This window comes from Mixophyes fleayi, chromosome 5 (assembly GCF_038048845.1).
Source record: "Mixophyes fleayi isolate aMixFle1 chromosome 5, aMixFle1.hap1, whole genome shotgun sequence".
In the NCBI taxonomy this organism is placed as follows: domain Eukaryota; kingdom Metazoa; phylum Chordata; class Amphibia; order Anura; family Limnodynastidae; genus Mixophyes; species Mixophyes fleayi.
In genome coordinates, this window is record NC_134406.1 from 244,690,127 (window position 1) to 244,712,978 (window position 22,852).

Sequence of the window (22,852 nt, forward strand, 5' to 3'; positions counted from 1 at the left end):
TTTAATGAGTTGCAGAAGGTCACTTGGTTATAGAGGCACTACGCAAAGGTCACAGTTCAACGGGAATCAAACTCTTTGACAGACATTCCCAAAGACTTTCTGTGACTTTTGTAACCATGGGAAACTGAGAAACTCTCACTTACCTTTTTTTTCTCTCTCTCTCTCTCCTGCACAGTAATTACTCTGTTTTGTATCCTACAGAACCTGCACAATTCCCACTCCAGTCTCTTGTTCTACGTTTCACACCTGTGTGTTTTTCTTGGTCATGATCCATAGTTCTCTCTTTCTGAAAAAAAATAATTTACTTTGGTTTGTCTAACACTGAGCATAATGTTTTCAAATAAAAACACAGGGATAACATTTTAGGATGTTTCCTCTCCCTTGGTGGATAATAGAGGATATTAGTTCTGCAAAAAAGAAGGAATGTTCCATGTTAATCAGTATACATACAGAGGATGGAGTGGCTTGCGTTTCATTTTATCACGTTATAAAGAAATCCTGCGTTAGATATTCAAAATACATATCTAGAAATTCAATAACTAACATATTGGTTTAAATGTAAATCCAGCAGCTTGTAGCAGAGATGAGCAGAAGGATTGGGTAAAGTTTGAGATTCTCTGAATTTTAGAGAGCTGACAATCACTTTGTGAAGGGCGTACTGAACGGAAATCTATAAAATAAGATGAAGTTGAGCACGTTTTCATTACAAGGAGCTATTTAAAATCTTCTTAAATTAAAATGTTCTTTTTTCTGACTCTAAAAATGTATATTAATTTATTCATTTACAAAAAAATAGGACTGTTCACTTAACTTTGAGCTTGACATTCCTGTACTATTGAGGAAAGACGTTCTATACTAGCTGAAGTACCCGGCATTGCCCGGGTTTAAATCTTCAGGCTATTAAGTTATCAATGAGTTCGATGTAACTGTCAACCGTTTAAAAATAATTAGCAGCTTAGCAGCTCTTCCAACACACCCAGGAGGTGGCTGCCCAGTGTCGTTTTTTGTTTTATATTAAATGTCATCCAGATCCATCTAGTGGAAGGCAAAGGACAGGCTCCCTGGGTCAATGTTCTGCACAGCATACACCTACGGGAGGTCCGATCGGGACCATAACCCCCCAAGTATATCTTCTGGGATCCAATGTTACCAGTCTGCAACGTTTTGGTCCAAATCCAACCAGTGGAAGGCTCAGAACAGGCTCCCCGGGCCAAAGTTCTGCCCAGCGTACACCAAAGGGAGGTCCGACCAGAACCCTAACCTCCCTAAAACCTGGCCAGGATCCAACTGAACCACCTCGCATTGGTTTCATCCCAATTGGTGCAGAGGTGTCCAAATGCATAACTGGACAGACAAACAAACAGACCAGTGATTTTTATACATAAGATATAGACTGAAAAATGGCCAGAAAAGTGTTTCCCATGCATGTGTGCAGCATGCAAGAGTATATAAAATGTGTCCTACATGGAACACAATGACGGTCATGTAGAATTGGATGCAATTTCTGTGTAAAATAGAGGTGTGAATAGCGTCCATTTCTACATTGATTGCTTTTACTTGGACACTCCATTACTGTACTTTGCCAAAGTTTATCTGCCCCTTGCTTCCCCTGATCTGCTTCTATAAGAGTAAGGTGTTGTATGCGCAAGACGCGTATGACTCCGCATACAGACACAAGCGTAAGTCTCTTTGTATTCACGCGCAGTCGTGAAATTTGTATTTTACGCTACACAAATTGAATGTCGGCCAACTCTACATGAGGCCCAGTGTTTGCTTTTGCACCCTTTACAGTGCAACATAATTTGCTAGACTGAAAATTCTGCATCTTGGTAAAATTTGTACCAAACTCATATTCAGCCCCTGGATGTACACCATAAAATGCCTCAGTTCTGAACCAAGTCATGCCAACTCTCCTGTCTCAGGAGACACCTTCACGATCGAGAATTGCGCCTCGGTATATGGATGGGTAGAAAAATCTGAACAGACGTATTGTGCAAAAGTGTAGCGGTACTTTTTCCTACCAGTGCATTACAAACTCTTTCAACAAATTAGAATTATTATTATTTCTCGTAAAGTAGTGATTGACTTCGACTCATACAGGGCCGTAATTAGGACTGTGCGACAGGGGGCGACCGCCCAGGGCGCAACTCTGAAGGGGGGCGCAATTTAGGAATATTTTAGGTTAATTTGGTTAAAATGTAGGGCATTTGTCTTTCTCTCCCCGGGCGCTAGAATTCTACGTTACGGCTCTGGGCTCATATATCACTTAAATTAATTAAGAGAGTGTTGGGGTCAATAATTACATTTGTCAATTGTGTTTGAAGCTATAGTGACAAACATGTAGTGCAACAAAATGTGTCTTATGGAAAGAAAGGACGAAGCTGCCAGCTGTGGGCTGTGGCAAAATGCAAGTTGTGTTGTAGAGGAAAAATGGACATAAATAAATTAGCCATCTCCATTACTAGTTTATCCTTGTTTTCTTAATTGGCTTAGCAAAGTGTTTGCCAACTGTGAATTAAGACAAGAGGGTAGATGTATCAAACCTTCAAAAACGGAACAGTGGCGGTGTTGCCCATAGCAACCAATCAGATTCTAGCTTTCATTTATTTAGTACATTCTAGACACACCTCCACTTTTCCTTATTAGAAGATTTGACACATCTTCCCCAAGGTATTTAGTAAATGAATCCTTCAGCAAAAGGCTAAAAATAATTTGAACTAAATTACTGAACCCTAAACCTTTGTAATCTTAGGGGGAAGTCATGGTTGCAAAAAGAAAATGGCTTTGAGCTTTCCCAGAGAGCAATGAATGGCGCTAAAAATTAGCCCTCTCCCCCACTATACCTCACTCTGCAAAATAAAATCCTGTTTTTGCACTTCTCTGCAAAAGTAAGCGACTGCTATAACCTACTCTACTCAGCAGTGAAAGTCCTCAACCCATCCATCCCTCGGCCTGTGGCCACATTTGCTCCTCAGCAAATGCTGCTATCATGCTCAGTAAACCCATAAGTTTTGGTGGAAATCCAGATGCAGTAGCGCAAAAATGAGATGCATGGTGGGACCAAAGGTAATTTTGTGCTGTAGCTTGACCGTTATGGGCTTTGTATGCTTTTTAATGTAATTAAATTATTATATTCTAAACACTGTCACATTTTTTTTCAGCACTATTCATCAATGTGTAGGGAGCAGTGTAGTGTCTTCCAGCACTTCTCCTAGAGATAAATATGGCACAAAGCTGCCAGGATGTTATCCAGATTGAGGTAGGATTACTATATCGGAACACAGGAGTTTTGGCATCTGCATTGTATAGTTGTCTCCCTGACCTGATCTGCACTATATAGTAGTCACTAGAACACACTATTGCTTGCATTAGGATGCCCTCTGTATTGTATAATGCTTTCTACAATTCATAGTTTATAATACCACTGTAGTCTATAAGGACACTAGGTCTACCTCCTGTTTCCATCACTTTTAACTTCGCTCTCCAGCTACTCAGCTCACCTCCTCCCGGTCCTTCTGCCCTCTGACTCCTCTCGCTTGTCTCCGCTCCCCTCAGTGGCTCTTAACCTGTCATCTGCGCCCACCCTTTTGGACTCAAGTTACCAACCTGTACTGACTATCCACCACCCTCTCTTTCTAGCTGTGCTTTGAGCTCCCAGAGTTATAGTGCTTACTGTTATCTGTACTGTGCTGTTTCACCTTGTACTGTGCCATTGTTTGTCCTTGTACGGCGCTACGGATACTTTTGTGGCGCCCTATAAATAAAAATTAATAATAATAATAATAATAATAGAAGAAACGGCACAGAGGTCACTGGAAAAAGCTTTGTTCAGATTTGGCTTCATTGCATTCAATTTACTGCTTTAAACTAGAGGATCTTGATAGATTTAATAATGATTCCAAAATTGCATTTAATAATTATTTGAATCAATCTATATCAGAATGTAACAATATGCGAATTATTGAGAAACGCGTATATATATATATACGCTTGTTAGGAGGTGTATCTTTTGCACCTGCGATAGGACAGGTGCAAAAACAAACTGATGATGAGGAATTGCAATAAACCAGGGGCACATGCTGCTGATGCAGATACGTATTGCTCTGAAAATTATATTTGCTGTGCTCTTTTTTTAAAGGAAAAATTTGCTCCAATTTTTTAGCCAATTCTGCATTGTTTATGGCTAATATTGAGTGATGGTCAACTGGTTAATGCTACCAATATCATTAGGTCTTTCAAGCAGACAGTAGGCCCTTCTAGTCTCTTGCCCTGGTTCTTTCCTTTATTCCCGAGTCCTGACCATTTTCATACACTGTAATTTGCCTAATTTTCCTAATATAATAGTATGATTAGCTAGCACAAGGAACAATGTGTTTACTAGAACGGCAAAGTTGCCAAGGGGAAGACACAATTATTGTAATCTGAAACCATGTGATGTTTTCTTGCTTTCCAATTGGTCCTTTTCACTTCCTTTAAACTGAAAATTTGCTGAATTTTTTCATTCAGCATTAGTAAATATATTTGATTGTGCTTAGCTATATTACAATATACAAATGTTAATTCTTGCTTTGCTAATTCAACATGAGTACGCTGACTGCTTGCAAAGCCAACTAATTTAGCCAAAGTTTGAACACAGTTTGTGTTTTTGGCGTTTAATTAGGTTTTTTACTTCTGTACAAGCACACAAAGCGCTAGCTCAGAAACTAATGGCTTGTGCGCATGCTCAGAAGAACCTAGTAGAGTAACGTCTCCTCCTGTTCTATGGATGCCCTCCCACACAGAGGTCCATATCCTATGTGCCAGGATGAAAATGTTGTAACTCCACATTTAAGACATTCCCAATAATTTCTATTTCCCATCTTTTCCCGATTGATTCCCATTTTCCATAGATTCAACGGTTTTAAGACCAATAAACAATAAACATCAAATCATGATTACGAACTGTGAACATCAGTTTGACGTCCGCCAGCAGGCCACTCAAACCAGATTTAAGTCCCTTGAATTATCCAAATTTTAAACCAGTTTAAGTTATTCAAGCATCTCTAACAGCCAGCAATTATTTTTTTTAAAGTGATTCCATTAATATCCCTACTAGTTTTGTGAAACTCACAGCTTTCATAGTATTTACCTTCTGCCTTACTGGTTAGTGGAACTACATTTGCCATTCTGCATTCTCCAGTGATTGGATATAAAGTCTGGATATTGGGGCTACAAGCGCTACTCTTAGTTTTCTGACTACGACTGGATGTATATGATCTCCACAGTGACTTAACTTGTTTTCATTTTGAGTTCAAGTAACACCCTTTCTGTAGACAATTTTTTTATGCCTATAGTACAGTAGGGTATATCTTTATCATCTAGTGTAGGCAGTGGCGAAACTACCATTGGTGCAACAGGTGCCGTACACCGGGGCCCATGAAGACAATGGGGCCCACTGCATGGCAAATGAAGAGGAGAGGGGGTCCCGATTCCCTCCTCCCCACCCAGGGGACGGCTGGCAAATGTTAGCCCAGGGGACAGACTCGACTTTTAAAGGAAAAAAAATGCAGATGGCCCAATGAACCAGCAGAAGGTAGCCCTCTATGGGACCGGCCTGGGGTGCAGATGCCCCCCTGCCCCCCAGCCCAGCCTGCTCCTGTCCCCGTCTCCCTGCATGGGGGCCCACAGATCGCTAATTCTGCCTCTGAGCACAGGTGAATTGGTATTTGGTCAGTCTGCATTTTCTTTCTCTCTATCAACATACTCCTTTACTGTTCACCTTACTGTTCCTTGCTTTGTTTTTTTTCTATCACTAATGTATTTAAAGGACATTTTGTTATCCATTTTTTGCTGACTGTACAATCTTTCTTTCTCTTTATTATGTAGATTTGTCTTTTAGATTTCCTTTATATGCTTTGTTATGTTTTATCCTCATTATGTTGTACTTTAGATCTGTCTATATTTCTTGCATGCAGTGATCTTAGTAATTAGAATTTCCGCTGTTCTTTCTCTCCACCTGTCAATTCCCAGTCTGTCAGAGATTCACATTAATGATTTTTCATTTGACTAAAGTCAGCCTTTCTGGAATCTAAAACCTTTGTTATTGGTGCTGTTCTGCTTTACTACTGCCAGTATAGTAAGCTAAACTGACCAATGGCCACTTGACCCCAAGTTCTCTCCTAAAGGCACAATTCATACTACGTCTTCATTTGTGAGACCTGCATCTAGGATTGTTGTTTACCTGATTAATTGTTTGAAAGATGCCCCACACAAGCGATCCAGAATGTCAGAATTACTGGCTGATTTAGCAGATTTACCAGTCGGAAGATTTCCTCCACTTATCATTGACATCTCAGTGATTTCATCAGTTGTCCTCGTGGTCTATCTATTGTTCCAGTGGGGAATGATTATTCTTTCTCTGTACAGTGATACGTAATATTATTAACACTATACAAGCAAACAAAGTTAATAAATATCATTCTTAAGTCTTTAAGGGTTAGAGTTAGTTATATTAGCCACCACTAGTGAAATGTTTGAACTCCTTACTAGGATCCTCTGTCCCCCTAGTACCAGGATGCAAGCAGACTCTTTTGAACAATGTCTTAACCTTCTAAGCTCCATGATCATGATTGACAAGTCCAAACTCTTCCTGCCTACACCTTTTTCTTTAACCAAGTGTTAAGTTGCCTGATGTGAAGTCTATCTCCCTTCGGAAAACTTCTTAGAAGGACGCTGCCTGTTCAGGCTTCTTTCTGAACAGGAAAAAAATTTCTTTGCACCATTCTGAAATCAGAGATAGATAAATCACTAGTACATTTATATATAACATCTACTTCTCCATCTTGACTCACTAATCCACCAATCTTTACCATATGCCTTCTATGTCTCCGAGCAGTAGCTCCTGGCAAACACCTACGCTCTCTGTTTCCTTCATGACCAACTGTAAGATCAATATTTTACAATAGAATCTCCTATGTCATGTTCCCTACATTCAATGTACTCGTCTGTGGGTACATCACGGCTTCTAGAACCATAAAGCTCCTGGCAGCTCGTACAATGTCTTCTCTGCCACAATTTCAGTATCATTTTTATGCTTTATGCTTTGTGAAACCAGAAAAAGAGTTATGTAATGGATGTGCTGCTAGGACATGTCTATGGTGCAAGATCTAACTTTCCAGATTAAATAGAGAACCCAGATCTTCTCCTAATGACCTAGTGGTCAGCACTTCTGCCTCACAGCACTGGGGTCATGAGTTCGTTTCCCGACCATTGCCTTTATCTGTGTGGAGTTTGTATGTTCTCCATGGGTTTCCTCCGGGTGCTCCGGTTTCCTCCCACACTCCAAAAACATATACTAGTAGGTTAATTGGCTGCTATCAAAATTGACCTTAGTCTCTCTCTCTCTCTCTCTCTCTCTCTCTGTGTATGTTAGGGAATTTAGACTGTAAGCTCCAATGGGGCAGGGACTGATGTGAATGAGTTCTCTGTACAGCGCTGCGGAATTAGTGGCTCTATATAAATAGATGATGATGATGATGATAACCTAATGATCTCATTCAGCATATGTGGTGGCAACATTGACAGATTGTCCAGTCCTAACACTTCCAAGATGTTCCACAATATACAAATGCCAAACAGCCAAGTCACTGCTCTAACCTAGATAATAAATAATTACTCCAGCTACCCCAACCCAGGGGAACCCCAGCCCAGAAGAACCCCAGCTCCCCAACCCACGTAGCACCAGCACTTTGCAGAACCAGGCTGATAGACTCTGTTAGGGAGAAACATTAACAAACTTGAAAAACATAATTTTGTAAAGCTATCATTTTTACTAAGTGTGTATTTAAACTGAGTGCTCAAGCATTTTTCAGCTATACTTTTTCCTATGTCTAAGTGATGGTTGGTGGTGATAGCTGTCACAGGTTTGGGATTTCCCTGTTAAATTACTATAATCCTTAACTGGAGATGACTGAGAACTTAGAGCTAGCATGTCAGAATTACAGCATCTTCAGCCACATGATGATCAACATGGACATCATCATCGTCAGCAAAGACAACAGCACTAAATGTACAATTGACATGTACACTTCTTTATTGTTTGCTATCTAGTTTTTCAGATCTAGCACTTTTCTCCCAACGGTTAATGATGCTTTTCATATGTTGTGTCAGAATTGACTCTAGGGGGTAAATGTATGGAGCTCCGATTTCTGCAAGTCGCCGGAAATCATTGACTTTGCAGGGGAAATTTAAAGCAGCGATGGCTTGTAAAGGCAAACTGGCCCCCAGGAGTGTTGTTCCTTGGTTACTTCGACTGACCATTTGGCTAATAAAATGGTTTCCATATCCCTCTAAAATAATCGCAAAAAAAACATTTCCACTTACGATCAAGGTTGGCCTTTTATATGAACTGTGGCTTGTATTTATAAGATTGGAAATTTTGTTGGTGTTTGTAATAAAGTTGTTGGTGATGGAGAATTGGTAGCAATAGTACTGTTAAATTATTGTTTTTAAAGAACTGTAAAGTTTGCATTGTTGTGGTTCTCAGAAGTGGTTGGTGTTGCAGGAACATTTTTGTAGCTTATTTACAGCTGATTTGCAGCTGCATCTATTTGCATGATTGTTCTCTCTTCATCATCAATACTTAACACAACATCACACTTTATGAATATTGTTTTTCTAATTTAATTTCATTTTGTGAGGCCAGTATTTACATACACAGATTAATGTGTACTGAGTAAACCTGACAAATATTCTGGATATGTTGAGTGAGAATGCATCAGCTGTACTTTTCTTTGCTTCGTTGCCACTGACACAAGCATTGTTTCATTTATTGTACAACGTATGAAGCAAGATCAGATTGTGTGAGGATTTGTTAGGTATTGATTTATGACATACTGCTAAATTTTCATCCACAGATTGAGATCACAAAATATATGTAAATATATTGGTATCTGCACCTATATATTTACTAATGGCGCTAATAAGAAGTACCGAAACACAAATTAATTGCCCATATCAGTGTGATGTAAAAATCACACAGATAATATCACAAAGAGTTGTTTCTGTATTTCTGCATTTACATATGTAAAATCCCTAATGACAAGTACAGAAAAATCGTGTTATGAGCCAGTTTACTATAAATGATACACCTGTTAACATTACAATGTATCTGAACACAACTATTGTATAGTTAAAAATTAAGATAAATATTACATAAGTATGATTATCCAAAAAATCTAATTTTATTGCTCCTTGTCAGATGTGAGCCCATTAGCAAAAATATTTCACTTTATTGGAGACATTTCTCTTGGTCAGGCAGCTGCAGGGCTACATGCGTGATTACCCACACTACCCTATGCAAAATATAATAAATGAAAAAATAATTGACATATGTGCTCATTATTTACACCCATTTATCAGAAGTCACATGAATAAGATAAGCAAAGTAAATTAACAACCAGGCTCATTTGTTCAATAGCTGTCTCAGAGGCCAAAGCTATATACAGTTCAATTTACTGCAGTATTTAACGTATATCTGTCTTCAATGATGTATAAATATGGTCTTAGCGCTTAAACTGTGCGCCTACATATGTATTTTGAAATATGTATTGTACTTTCAGACATAGCAGTATAGCACCTTTAATACACTTGGAAATTAGATTGTGTGGACATATACATATATACATATACATATATACATATATACACACATACACATATATATAATATATATATATATATATATACACACACACATACACATACATATATATATATATACGTATATATATATATATATATACATATACGTGTATATAAATAAACATATATATATATTTATATATATTTATATATACACAATGTAAGTCCCAGCTCTCTTGCTCCCTAATTAGTTCTTTACATTAATTACAACTTGTGTCAGGTGAGCCTCAGGTGTCTCATGGCTTCATATGTTTTTTAGAGGTTTGTCTTAAAAAGCTGAGTGTAGGTAAGCCTTTAGCCCAGATAAAAAAAAGCATAGTATTTGGTCATGTTAGGACTGGTAAGAATGGACTTTGGCGTGAGTTGGTCAGCTTAACATATATTGCAATATGTGGAACTAACATTCCCAGTTTTTAATCTAGAAAAGTAGTTAGGACAGCATTAACTGTGTATTTGGTGAGTGCAGAGTATCAATGTTTGTTATTTATACAATGCTAGCCAACCCCCTCTTGCACCACAGTTTGCCTTTAATATATTTATATATATATATATATATATATATATATATATAAATATATATACATACATACAGTATATATATATATATATATATATATATATACATACACACTGTATGTATGTATAAATATATATATAAATATATATATATATACTGTATATCCAATGAAAATTATAGATTTTTTTAATGCTAATAATCACGATATGCACAAATTTAATCAATTAGAAATTATATCATCTTCATTTTTAATATACAAATAAATTAAATATAAAATTAAATAAACTGCCCTAATCAAGGCGAGCTTAAATATAAATATAAAGATATATCTTAATTTTGAAAATAAAATATAATTTTTTTTAGCTTTCCATTTTAAATATTCTTTCTGCAATCATGTTATTTTTCAATTTCTTAGCACATCTCTGAATGAAATAACTCATGCTGAGAATAATTCACATTTACAGCACAGATGAAAGACAACATTAAATTTTTCTTTTTTATAAAACTAAAATAATATGAAAATGATTATCCACATAGTGTATAACTGAAATTAACTATATTCATCTATTTGTAGTGAATGTAAATAAAATAACATTATATTTATTTATATAAGTATTTTTTATATTTAGGCTGTAAAGATATTTTATGCAAATATGTTTGTTCAGAACATGTAATTCTCATTACAAATAAAATAAAAATATTAATGTGAGCTAAATTCTGCATAGCATAATCAGTATAACTTAATTATTGCTATTCAGAAACATTTAAAAGCCTGAAAATATACCTGGTTCTAGAAAGAATAGATATTTTTGCACACTGTGTATAGTTTTGTTGTGAGACTATAGTCTGTTTTATAGTCTATTTTATAGAATTCAATAATAAATTGGTTGAAATGATGATATAAAAATAGCAAACATTATAAACATACTTAACGCGTGTACTATGCTTCCTACTCACCCTTTAAAATCGTCACTTGTTAGCTGTCATCGTTAAAATTAATTGCTAAAAAAACCCTCAAGGATATGGAACCATGTAAAATTAGTTTTTTGTTTTTTTTATAATACACCGTCTACTGTTTTTTTTTATTTTAAAAAGCTGTAATTTAGTCTATTTCATGAAGTGTCTTAAAATATGAATAGTATCATGGCGACAAAAGTGTAAATAATTATACATTTACAAAGATACAATAAAGCTTAAAATGTGAGATTGTGGGTATCAAATAAAGATCAACACTTTCAAAGGGAAAAATTATACATCTGCAATCATCTGTCAATCATGGGATAGCACACACCAAACGTCTGGCCTCTATGGAACTTTTTTTCTTTATTTTTTTTTCTTTTAAACATTTTGTCTTCCCTGACAGGCAATACATAACAATTAACATGTGACAACAGTGCTCCACTTCTCAACATTGCATATCAGATTTACCTGAGAGGGAATAATGCTTGTCACGCTATTGATATAATAGCATATTACAACCCACAATAAAGGTAGCATACTAAAATTATAATAGAGGACAGTTTACAGGTTTCTTTGTAAATTATTTAAGTATTTAAAAATATAGAAATAGAATTTGATGTCTGTCTAGTCTATTGACATTAGTTCCTAGGTGTATAGGTGTCTACTTTGTGCTTTTTGTTTTCTTATGTAATTTATATGGAGTGTGTGTTGGGGAGTATTGGATTATTTTTATTATAAATCCTTATAACAGCCTTAAGTTTGCTCCATGAATTTTAATTATTTAACTGGTTGAGTCCCCACTGCCTCTGTTTTTCTTTTTTGTTAAAACACTTCCAGTCTCATCCAGAATTTGAGACATGATTTTTTTTTTCCAGTAAAGCAAAGAAGACGGAAAAGAAGAGAGAGAAAAAAAAACAATTGTCCCTCTCAGACACGCTATTGATTCTCAATCTGTAATTTACTCTCCATCAAGATGTTCAGCGCAGACTAACTAAATGAGGGTGGGTCGAGAAGGGATCGTTAGGTGAAGAGACGGAAGGTGGGGGGAAGGCAGGAGCAGACGGGTTCTTCTCATCTCCAATCTGCATAAAATTTAGTATTCAGTAAGTTACAGCACACAATGAAAAGAAAATGTCAGCGCAATCTAGGAGATATAAAGAAACGAGTGGAAAAAAAAAAAACTGTATGCTAATAATCCACTCAGTAATTAAATGAAGATCACTGCCAAGCGCCTCTGCCACTTTCAAAGGGTAATTTGTACAGGAAATCATAGAGTCATTGTCAAATCAATTCAAGATAAAAGGAAAGTCATCAACTGAGATAAGATAAATGTAGGGTGTCTGGCAGCATTTGCCCTAGGAAATGCCGTTGCTTTTTTTGTAAACCCTAACAAATGCAGGGCTACACTATCTTGACAGGTTGAAATATGTGTGCTCTATTAAGAGAAAGGCCTGTACGGTATGCACAGATGCATTAGATAACAATCAGGAAAATGGTCAAACAAAATCAGTTAATGGCAACTTAATGTTTAACCATCAAAAATGATATTGCTGGTTAATAAAAGCTGTTAAACTGCTGTGAGCACGAACCATAGTCTATGAACTTTGTTTTCTATCATGATAAGTGCTACAGAGGGGAAGCACCTTATACCTCTCACTGAATGTGGGTTATGTCTAATTATATTCCACATGTATTGTATTGTATTACACAGTATTGTATCTAACACATTTTTATTATTAGAATCTTTAATATTGTATTGAGGGACTTATTATCATAAATATCATTATTGAGTCGCTCTCTTTGTTGCGGTAATAGGAATAACATCAATGAGCAGTGGTGGGGGGGGGGAGGGGTGAGCCGCAATAACGTGAATCGCGACAGGATGCTCCTGCACTTGCCATTAAGACCTTCCCTCTGCAATCTCCCAGGTGGGTTAAATAAATAGGCAAGCGGTTACTGTATATTCTATAGAAGTGTGTTCCTGCTATATAGTATCCCCTAGACCACTGGCGGATCCAGAGGGGGACAATTGCTCCCCCTAACAGCAATCTTCGTACCTTAAAATTGCTGCTGAGCGGTCCGAGCATCCGCAATAAAGAGGGTGGGTCAACTGGGGTCAACCAATCAGAGTGAATGAGGGGCGTGGCTATGTGAAATATCCCCACTAAAAAAAATTCTAGGTCCGCCCCTACCCTAGACTGTGTTACTGTGAGAGGCAGTGTTAACAGTGAATGAGGGAATTAGCAAAATGCCTCAAGTACAATAAATTACATTTAGAATGGACACCTGGCTTTACCAGCTCTGGCCCTGGTATCTTCAACTGTTTAAATGATTAAGCAATTCTAAAACTTGAAATGCATTGTCAATGTCAAAGGGCCGACATTATGTTGAACACTAAACGGCAAATGCCTTAAAACTCAATAAGATCACTTCTCTCTCCCCAAATGTTCAGCCATGCCTTCAGTTTCCTTTATGCTTTGCAGAAACATTACCATTGAAAGTTCATATTTTCACCACTGGGGCTGATGGGTATTTGTTGTAGTCCCATCCGTCCTCAAGGGTGGGCCATTAATACAGACTAAAGTAACAACTTACCTCTCATCCCTTACATATAGAGCCATAAATATACATGTCATGTACATAATAAAGTTTATTTATTGATGTGCTACCAACAAGCATTTAATTAAGAACTAACAAAAGCTTTGATAATGAACTATCAATTCCAAATAAAAAGTGTATCTGTAATGTGGTATGGGCTAGACCCGTTAGTGAACAGTAGTGGTTGGTGAGGAGCGTATGTGTTGCTACCCTAAAACATTATCATCCACTAATATTAAAGCAGGAGGCAGCCATTTTTTTCCAGCTTCCGGCGGTGTAGTATGGTTGCAACAGACATTTAATTTCTGCTGCCTCATGGAATTTGCAGAGATCACCAAAGGTGTAGCGATATTAGGCCGATCCAGGGTTGGATTGAAAATGAATGTAAATGACTAAATTAGTAGTTAGTAAATGAAAAAGTTGCATGTAAAAATAATGTGTTTTTACCCATATGCAGAGCCAATCACATCTCAAGATGTGTCTGGCTCTGCATTGGCAGTATGTGCTCCTGGTTGAGGCCACGTCATCGTCATCAGTGTGTATTTGCACCTACCCTCTAGCAGATACATAACCTAACAGGTGTGTATCCGTACTTCTGCAAGTCTGAACACACCCTTATCCCCCCCCCCCCTTGTGCCACCTCTCCAGATGTGAGAAAGTGCAAGTCCTAGATACGCGAAAGTCTGTGTTGATGCATTTGTGTCCGTCCTCTTGGTGCAAATGTGCAGTTGTAATTTACGCTGTGCAAACTGGCATAAGTTAAATGCAGCATCAGGCCCTATATGAGAACAAATAAAAGCAAAATTTCACAAACATAGGGAACAGAAAGGGAATGATACAATGTGGTAAGTAATTTGCCTCTATGGTCTTTTTGGATGTAAACAATGTATTCAATGTAAGTTTTCCTCAATTTGCTACACACAGACACAATTATAATGCTATTTGCAATTGGTAGGAAATTTGAATCGATATCTGTTAAAGCAGCAGTAGGCAACCTGTGGTGAATCAGCTGTTGTTGGACTGTAAGTCCCAGAATGCCTTGCAAGTCTTTGTCTGGCTGGGATTGCTGGTACTTACAGTTCCACAACCACTGGCGAGCCACATCTTGCCTATCGCTGTGTTAGGTTTTCAATAACAGCTAAATGTTTCCATCAGTCTTTTTTATAGGAAATACTACATTCATAGTTGAACCTGAAACCATCTCAAAATTGAGAACCTCTATTTGTAGACAATGAATCTTTATGTACTTTTCTTTTATTCAATTCTGTTCTTCACTTGAATTTTGACCCAATAAAATGTTTTATGTCTTTCTGGTGATATTGTTGTACTGTAAAGCCAATGGGGCAAGTACACAGCACATTCAGTACGGCTTGTTGAAATGATGAACACAATAATATGTCTCCTGAATGATTATCACATTCCACACTTCTCCATGAAATGGAATATTTATACAGGAGGACTGTAGAGAGAATCTATTAACAGACTCCCTGCCGAAGTGCCCTCACTTAGTCATGAGGGTTCCCTGTCACCGCTGTAATATATGTCACATGCTTTGGCTACTCCTCAACGATAAATGACTGTTGTTACTCTAGTAATCAGTCTATGTCAGAGCGATTATTTAAAATCATCCATCCTAGTTGTTTGCAGCATCCACATCACACTGAGAGGAACAATGCATCTGACAATCCGAACACTTCAGATGGAGTCACTATAGCTTACATATTGTCTGAGTGACATGTCTGCAGGAAGCCAACTTGTAGCAAACAAGTTGTGTAGAGGAGGCCGAGAGGAAGAATTGGTCATGTTTTTCTTCAGTCATTTCTTACAAACGGGTAGATTATGAAAAGCATCTACGACTAAGGCTGTGTAAGCACTGGTATATGAAATGTGTGTTTACCGAGTTTCGGTTGTGTATGGTTGACATAAGTTTGATGTGTGTACAAGTGCATGCGATCTGTGCTTTTTAAATATGCATCTGTGACAAAACAGGAAGTTATCTTGTTCAAGCCAAACATATATGGAGGCGCAAATGTAAACGCTTTTTATCTGCTTCTCTGCCTATACAATTCTTACCGTTGAGATGATGATAAGTTTTCCGCTGCATTGATGTGTCGGAAGGACTTAAATAGAACCAGAATCGTTCAAAATAAAGTAACGCAGCACAATGCAGATAACAGTATGAAAAACAGCAAATATGTATGGTCTCAATGATTTTCACGTCCGTTTACATGCGTATTAAAAGTGCATCTTTTTAACACCAGTGGGTACATAGCCTAGCAGTCTCTGGCTTTAATTATAACTTCTTTTTGCATCGTTGAATTTTTAGAGATTGTTCTTTTAGATGTACTGTATATTCATAAAATAAGTTTCATTTATTGACAAATAACCTATAGTTATAGCCAGAGGCTCAAGTGGAAATTTAGAAGTGGTGGTATGGAGAATGTAAGTGAATGGAATTTGATAGTTTTACAATGAAGTCAACAGAAGCAGTAACGGTATGGCATACCCCCGTATACACCCCAACTTCCACCACTGACTATAACTTAGAACAAGTTATGGCAGTGGTTAGATAGGACACTCTGAGCAATAAGACAACATTGAATAAACTTCATACACTAATTGCTGATGGTATGATATACAGGTTATGTGTTTTCCAGAGTTAAGATTTGTGGTGACTAAATAAATTCTGTGTATAGTGTAAGTGTAAGAGGAGTATATTGGTTACTTAGCCCAGTTACACAAAATAACTCGACAATTTCGTTTCAGAATTCATTCGATTTTATCTCATCCAGTATTCTACAATTAATTTACAGAATGAAATGTTTGATGATGATTCATAGAGGACATCAAAGAGATGATTTCTGGGGTGTTGCAAACAGATACGTTTTGTCAAATATGTGGGAAGTGTTTTTAATGTGTGTCAGAAAAGTCTAGGACTGGCTAAATGGCAAGTTAAAGGAACCTCATTGGTTAAAGCATTTTAACACAAAAACTAAATATGTGAATGACCCCCCAAAAAATAAATATATATGTACATATATATACCGTAACTAGAGGACTGAAGGCCCAAATTTAATTATTTTCATCACTCACTGGCCATTCAAGGTTTGCAGTATAGATCATGTCTTAAAAGACTAATGTTTATTATCAGAAAGTTACAAATGTAAAAATTAAACATTTACATTTATTTACAAATTTACAGAAGTGGGACAGACTTTCCCAGCGTTAAGGCAACGTGCAAATAGAATGGTTAGAGAACATTATGGAATTATTTAAAGATTGACAAAATGTATTAATGACTATAACATCAATGCATTTTCAGTGTATGACATACATTATGAAAGAAACCAAAGTGCATTTTAAGGTAAAATCATTTTCTTAGCCGCGTGGGAGAAAAACATCATTAAAATATACTGTAGTTTCAAAGCAGTTGATAAGCTTTTTTATTTTTGGTGTGTTAGAAGTAAATGTTTAATAAACAACTCACACACAGAGATGTCGGCTAACTCCCTAAGTGTTAATTTTCAAAGACCTTGCAAATGCCATTTGCGCTAACAGTAGCGAAACTCACAGCAACACGTTGCTAGCGGATAACACACTGCTAAAATTAGACATGCAAAAGACTATAACTTAGGAAAGCTGTTGTAAGACCGAGAGAACCTGAAATCAATCCAAATAAATGCATAGAATCTGCAGCGAGCTATTTAAGTCTTTTGCTAGCTATGGAGTATTTATAAACCATAGAAAGCTGTTTTATATTCCTATGTCTCCGGCATATACGGTCTCATTAATCACTATTTGGGGCTGCCTGCAGAATATTTATACTGTAACATAAGATCATCAACAAGCTTCAACTCTCCTCCAATAGTTCAAATATATAAATGTATAACAGGTATTTCTATTTATAGATGTTCTATATTGACATTATTTATGCGAACCAAATGTTTGTATTTTTACCTCTGCTGGCTCCATTAAACAAAGTCAAAATACGATAGCTATCCATATATGCAATAATAACCATGCATAGGCTTATGTACACATTTCCATACATAAGAGATTATGGTCTAACTTTCATGTCATAACAGATTCAGTCATCCTTGGTAAGTTCCTAAAAACAACATACAAACAAGGGTTTTTGAGGCTACCAGGGGTCACTGGATTTCAAAAGGTTTGCATAGTCTTTACTGGTCCATTATTTTAACTAAAAACTCATATTGAAGGAGAACTCCACCCAAAACCAAAAAAGTAGGTGGAGTTCAAGTGGGTTAAAATATTTTAAAAAGTTATGGCACATTCAGCTGCTAAACCAATGTCTTGGTAAAATTGTCATTGTAACAAGGGCAAAGTATGAAGTGGGAGGGTGTTTCCAATTCATGGAGGCAGGATGTGATTGGAGCAGAGTTCTCACAACCCAGCCATGTAATGACTTATCCTAGATTTGGAACCCCCCTAAGTTTTACATAGCTCAACTGCTGTCATATACAATAATAAGGTATTATGGTAGGACGGTGGAGGAAGACTAATATCAGGATTTCTCCCAAACAGTAATAATGCAACACTGTAATCCAAGACGGTCGCTTTTTCAGAGCGACATTTCATTTGTTATGGATGATGACTAGTATGGGTTGCTTTGTATGTGATCTAGCCACAAACGCTCAGCAGGGGCAGATTTAATCTGTACATTCATGTTCCCTAACCTATCAGTTACAAGCGGGATAACTTGCAGGCGCTCTACTTTGCATCCTGACGCAGACCAAGGTGGTGTTCAAAAATAATTTCAATGCGGTACTGTTTGCACGTCCTCAGCCACAACTTATGTCCGGTAGCCACATGGCACACAGAGAGCAATGTATTTAAAGGGGTCGGCCACGTTTAATAACACACCCTCTTCATGTGGGACCTTCATGCCGATAATAGTTGGACCCCACTATTACCAGTACATGGGAGCGGAACAACACTGTTTATGTGCAGGAAACTGTTGTAACGCACAGAACCAGCGAATTCTTCTCTTATTTTCTGTTGAATAAGACAGGATGGATTAACTCCTTCAGTGTTAAGGATGAGTGGGACTTGTCCTTGGCATATACTTAAAAAGGGCTAAGGATGACCCCTGCACTGCAGGAGTAAAACTAATATAAAAACTTACCTAGAAGTGCTTGCAATGCACTAAATGGCGATGGGAACCGGGGAAGAAGCGGAGCTTGAGGGCCTGGCTGTACAAAGCTATATGGGCATATTTATACATGGTAAGAACCTTTTTTTATTCACTTGTTTTGCATGTACTGTGGAATTGTCACTTAAAGAACATGTATAGGCCATCCAGTGGCTATTATCTGTGATATGTTATCCCTATAAGGCAACCTTTAATCTAAGTATGCTGAAATAGGATAAGCAAGAGATAGTGGTTGTAGTGGACAATGACTTTCATGACCATTTCCTTGGCACAGACTTATATTTGTATCTGTAGACTACCAATTCCAGATGTCACATATGTAAGAGAAAAGCCACATATTGAGCAGTCTGCAGTGCATTCTGGCCTCTTTTGATTGTAGCCATTATTATCTGATCACTTCTGGCTCTGGGTTCAGTGAGCTTTAATACATGTCCACGGCTATGAAGTCTTCAGTTCCTAGCCCAGAGTGAGCTTTGGGAGTGAAAGGACGACCTCATGGCCATCGAATCTCTTCATGGGTCAGTCAGCGCGGCACCAGTGTGCAGATTTACACTACTGAAAGTGTAAAACACTGCGGGAGGGCAGAGATTTCCATTTTGCGGACATGATTTTATGTTATACTTTGGTACACACCCAGATTCCTCTTTTGGGAGCTGCCAGGGGAGATCAATCTGCGGCTACTTTTGTGGGTCCAACGAAAAATGTTCATGGTGGAAAGGATGAAAAAGCTACTTCATAGTCCACCCTAATACCAAATTGACAACACCCCCTGCCTTCATTGTCCATTTTTAATTTGTATCCTAAAATACTGCTCACATTAATCTCATTAAATTAATCATGAGTGTTTGGGGACATTGGGACTGTCTTTAGTTGTGACAATTTGTGTGTTTGAAAGTTTAGTTAACACCGGCTGAGTTCATAATAAGATATACTCAGATGCCTAGGACGAACTCACCAGTGAATCCCGCAATCTGCTTTGCTTCTACCATCAGAGGGTCCACCATCCCCCCCAATTTCTCCTATTATGCTTTCGCATAAACATGGACATATTGCTGTTCAAACAGGATCGTATGACAGAAGCACTGATAGAGGCCCATGTTTCATGTTTTACACTTTCACAAATGACCCTTATTTTTCTAAACTATCAAAGGATGGAATGATTTAGTGTAATCTTATTTTTATGATTTTACATGCCTAGGCTTTGGTTGATTTCAAAGCTCACACGTGTGTAAAATGAAACACGTGGGATTTATGAACTGTACACACTTTATAGTTGGCATTTGTGTTGCACTGTGTCTTGAAACAATGGATGTTGCTAACAATCTTTACTTGCAGAAACATGGATACTAACTTTGCATGCTCCATGATGTCTACTTTCATAAAATATATGGTGGTGGTTTTGGGGGGGGGGGGGAGGGGGGGCAAGCGACTGCAATTATTTTTAAAGTCTGTATTTCAGGTTTTATTGATGTATGCACAAATTTCTCAGCCATCTGAGGTGTAAAAAAGACAATAGACATCTGGCAGCCAAAGGGTTAAACTCCATTCAGTTATCAGACTTTCATTAGCGTTACTAGACGTGGAGTTATATGGGTGAGGATCAGGTATTATAATATATACTTCTGTTATGCTTTTTGTTTCTCTTGGAGCACTCGAGCTGTAGTTGAATTGCTAGTCCAATTATCCCCTGTCCATATATATTAAGTAACAATAAAAGGTAAGATTATCACTAGGCTAATCGTGAACTGGTAAACTCACTTGTTTATGCTAAAATTAGAAAAAAACATTGTGTGTCTGTCTTATATGCAGCTATAAGTTTAAGTAATTGAATAATTATTTTCAAATGAGTTATTTAAGATTTTCTCTAATGAGCACCTGAACTGGGGCGATGCGTTTATTTATCCATAAAAATAACCAGCATCTTTGCAGTAATTTAACCAATCGGGACAGGAGCAGTAGGTTGACTGGACTAGCATGGGGAAGACCAATAAACGTGAATAACTATTATTACATTCATATTATTTGTATGAGTTACAGGGATGTCTGTGGGTTGCTGAATATGTGTAATTTTGCAGCACAAATGATTGATTTTAGTTAATGAGAGTACACTTCTTCTATGTAGCAGATTGGTACAGTGTGTAGTGGTTGTATTATAGTGTGTAGTAGGCTTGTGCACTGTGTAGTGGTTGTATTATTGTGTGTAGTAGGCTTGTGCACTGTGTAGTGGTTGTATTATAGTGTGTAGTAGGCTTGTGCACTGTGTAGTGGTTGTATTATAGTGTGTAGTAGGCTTGTGCACTGTGTAGTGGTTGTATTATAGTGTGTTGTAGGCTTGTGCACTGTGTAGTGGTTGTATTATAGTTTGTAGTAGGCTTGTGCACTGTGTAGTGGTTGTATTATAGTGTGTAGTAGGCTTGTGCACTGTGTAGTGGTTGTATTATAGTGTGTTGTAGGTTTGTGCATTGTGTAGTGGTTGTATTATAGTGTGTAGTAGGCTTGTGCACTGTGTAGTGGTTGTATTATAGTGTGTAGTAGGCTTTTGCATTGTGTAGTGGTTGTATTATAGTGTGTACTAGGCTTGTGCACTGTGTAGTGGTTGTATTATAGTGTGTTGTAGGCTTGTGCACTGTGTAGTGGTTGTGTTATAGTGTGTAGTAGGTTTGTGCACTGTGTAGTGGTTGTATTATAGTGTGTAGTAGGTTTGTGCACTGTGTAGTGGTTGTATTATAGTGTGTAGTAGGCTTGTGCACTGTGTAGTGGTTGTATTATAGTGTGTAGTAGGCTTGTGCACTGTGTAGTGGTTGTATTATAGTGTGTAGTAGGCTTGTGCACTGTGTAGTGGTTGTATTATAGTGTGTAGTAGGCTTGTGCACTGTGTAGTGGTTGTATTATAGTGTGTAGTAGGCTTGTGCACTGTGTAGTGGTTGTATTATAGTGTGTAGTAGGCTTGTGCACTGTGTAGTGGTTGTATTATAGTGTGTTGTAGGCTTGTGCACTGTGTAGTGGTTGTATTATAGTTTGTAGTAGGCTTGTGCACTGTGTAGTGGTTGTATTATAGTGTGTAGTAGGCTTGTGCACTGTGTAGTGGTTGTATTATAGTGTGTTGTAGGTTTGTGCATTTTTGTGTAGTGGTTGTATTATAGTGTGTAGTAGGCTTGTGCACTGTGTAGTGGTTGTATTATAGTGTGTAGTAGGCTTTTGCATTGTGTAGTGGTTGTATTATAGTGTGTACTAGGCTTGTGCACTGTGTAGTGGTTGTATTATAGTGTGTTGTAGGCTTGTGCACTGTGTAGTGGTTGTGTTATAGTGTGTAGTAGGTTTGTGCACTGTGTAGTGGTTGTATTATAGTGTGTAGTAGGTTTGTGCACTGTGTAGTGGTTGTATTATAGTGTGTAGTAGGCTTGTGCACTGTGTAGTGGTTGTATTATAGTGTGTAGTAGGTTTGTGCACTGTGTAGTGGTTGTATTATAGTGTGTAGTAGGCTTGTGCACTGTGTAGTGGTTGTATTATAGTGTGTAGCAGGCTTGTGCACTGTGTAGTGGTTGTATTATAGTGTGTTGAGGATGTGGTTCAATGTGTAGTGGTTGTGTTATAGAGTGTTGGGGATTTGGTACAGTGTCTTGTGGTTGTATTGCAGTGTATTGGGGATTTGCTGTAGTACATAGAGGATGTGTTCTATAATGTTGGGGATTTTGTGCAATATATAATGGTTGTGTTGTAGTGTGTAGTAGATTGGTACAGTGTGTAGTGGTTGTGTTATATACTGCTGAGGATTTGACAATAGTTGGGTTGTGTTGGTAATTTGATGCAATGTGTGATGTTGTGTTGTAGTGTGTAATAGATTGATGTAGTGTATATTGGTTTTGTTACAGTGTATAAAAGATTGATGTAGTGTGTAGTAATTGTGGTATATTGTGTAGGGG

The 22,852-nt window shown here is 37.5% G+C and overlaps 1 long non-coding RNA gene across 1 annotated transcript; it reads left to right on the top strand.

Moving 5' to 3' along the window:
* The first annotated feature begins 3,003 nt into the window (after positions 1–3,003).
* Positions 3,004–12,746, top strand: LOC142157875 (uncharacterized). The gene is made up of 2 exons (XR_012692669.1): positions 3,004–3,259; positions 12,034–12,746. It is a non-coding gene; the product is annotated as an uncharacterized LOC142157875 (long non-coding RNA).
* Positions 12,747–22,852: the final 10,106 nt, after the last annotated feature.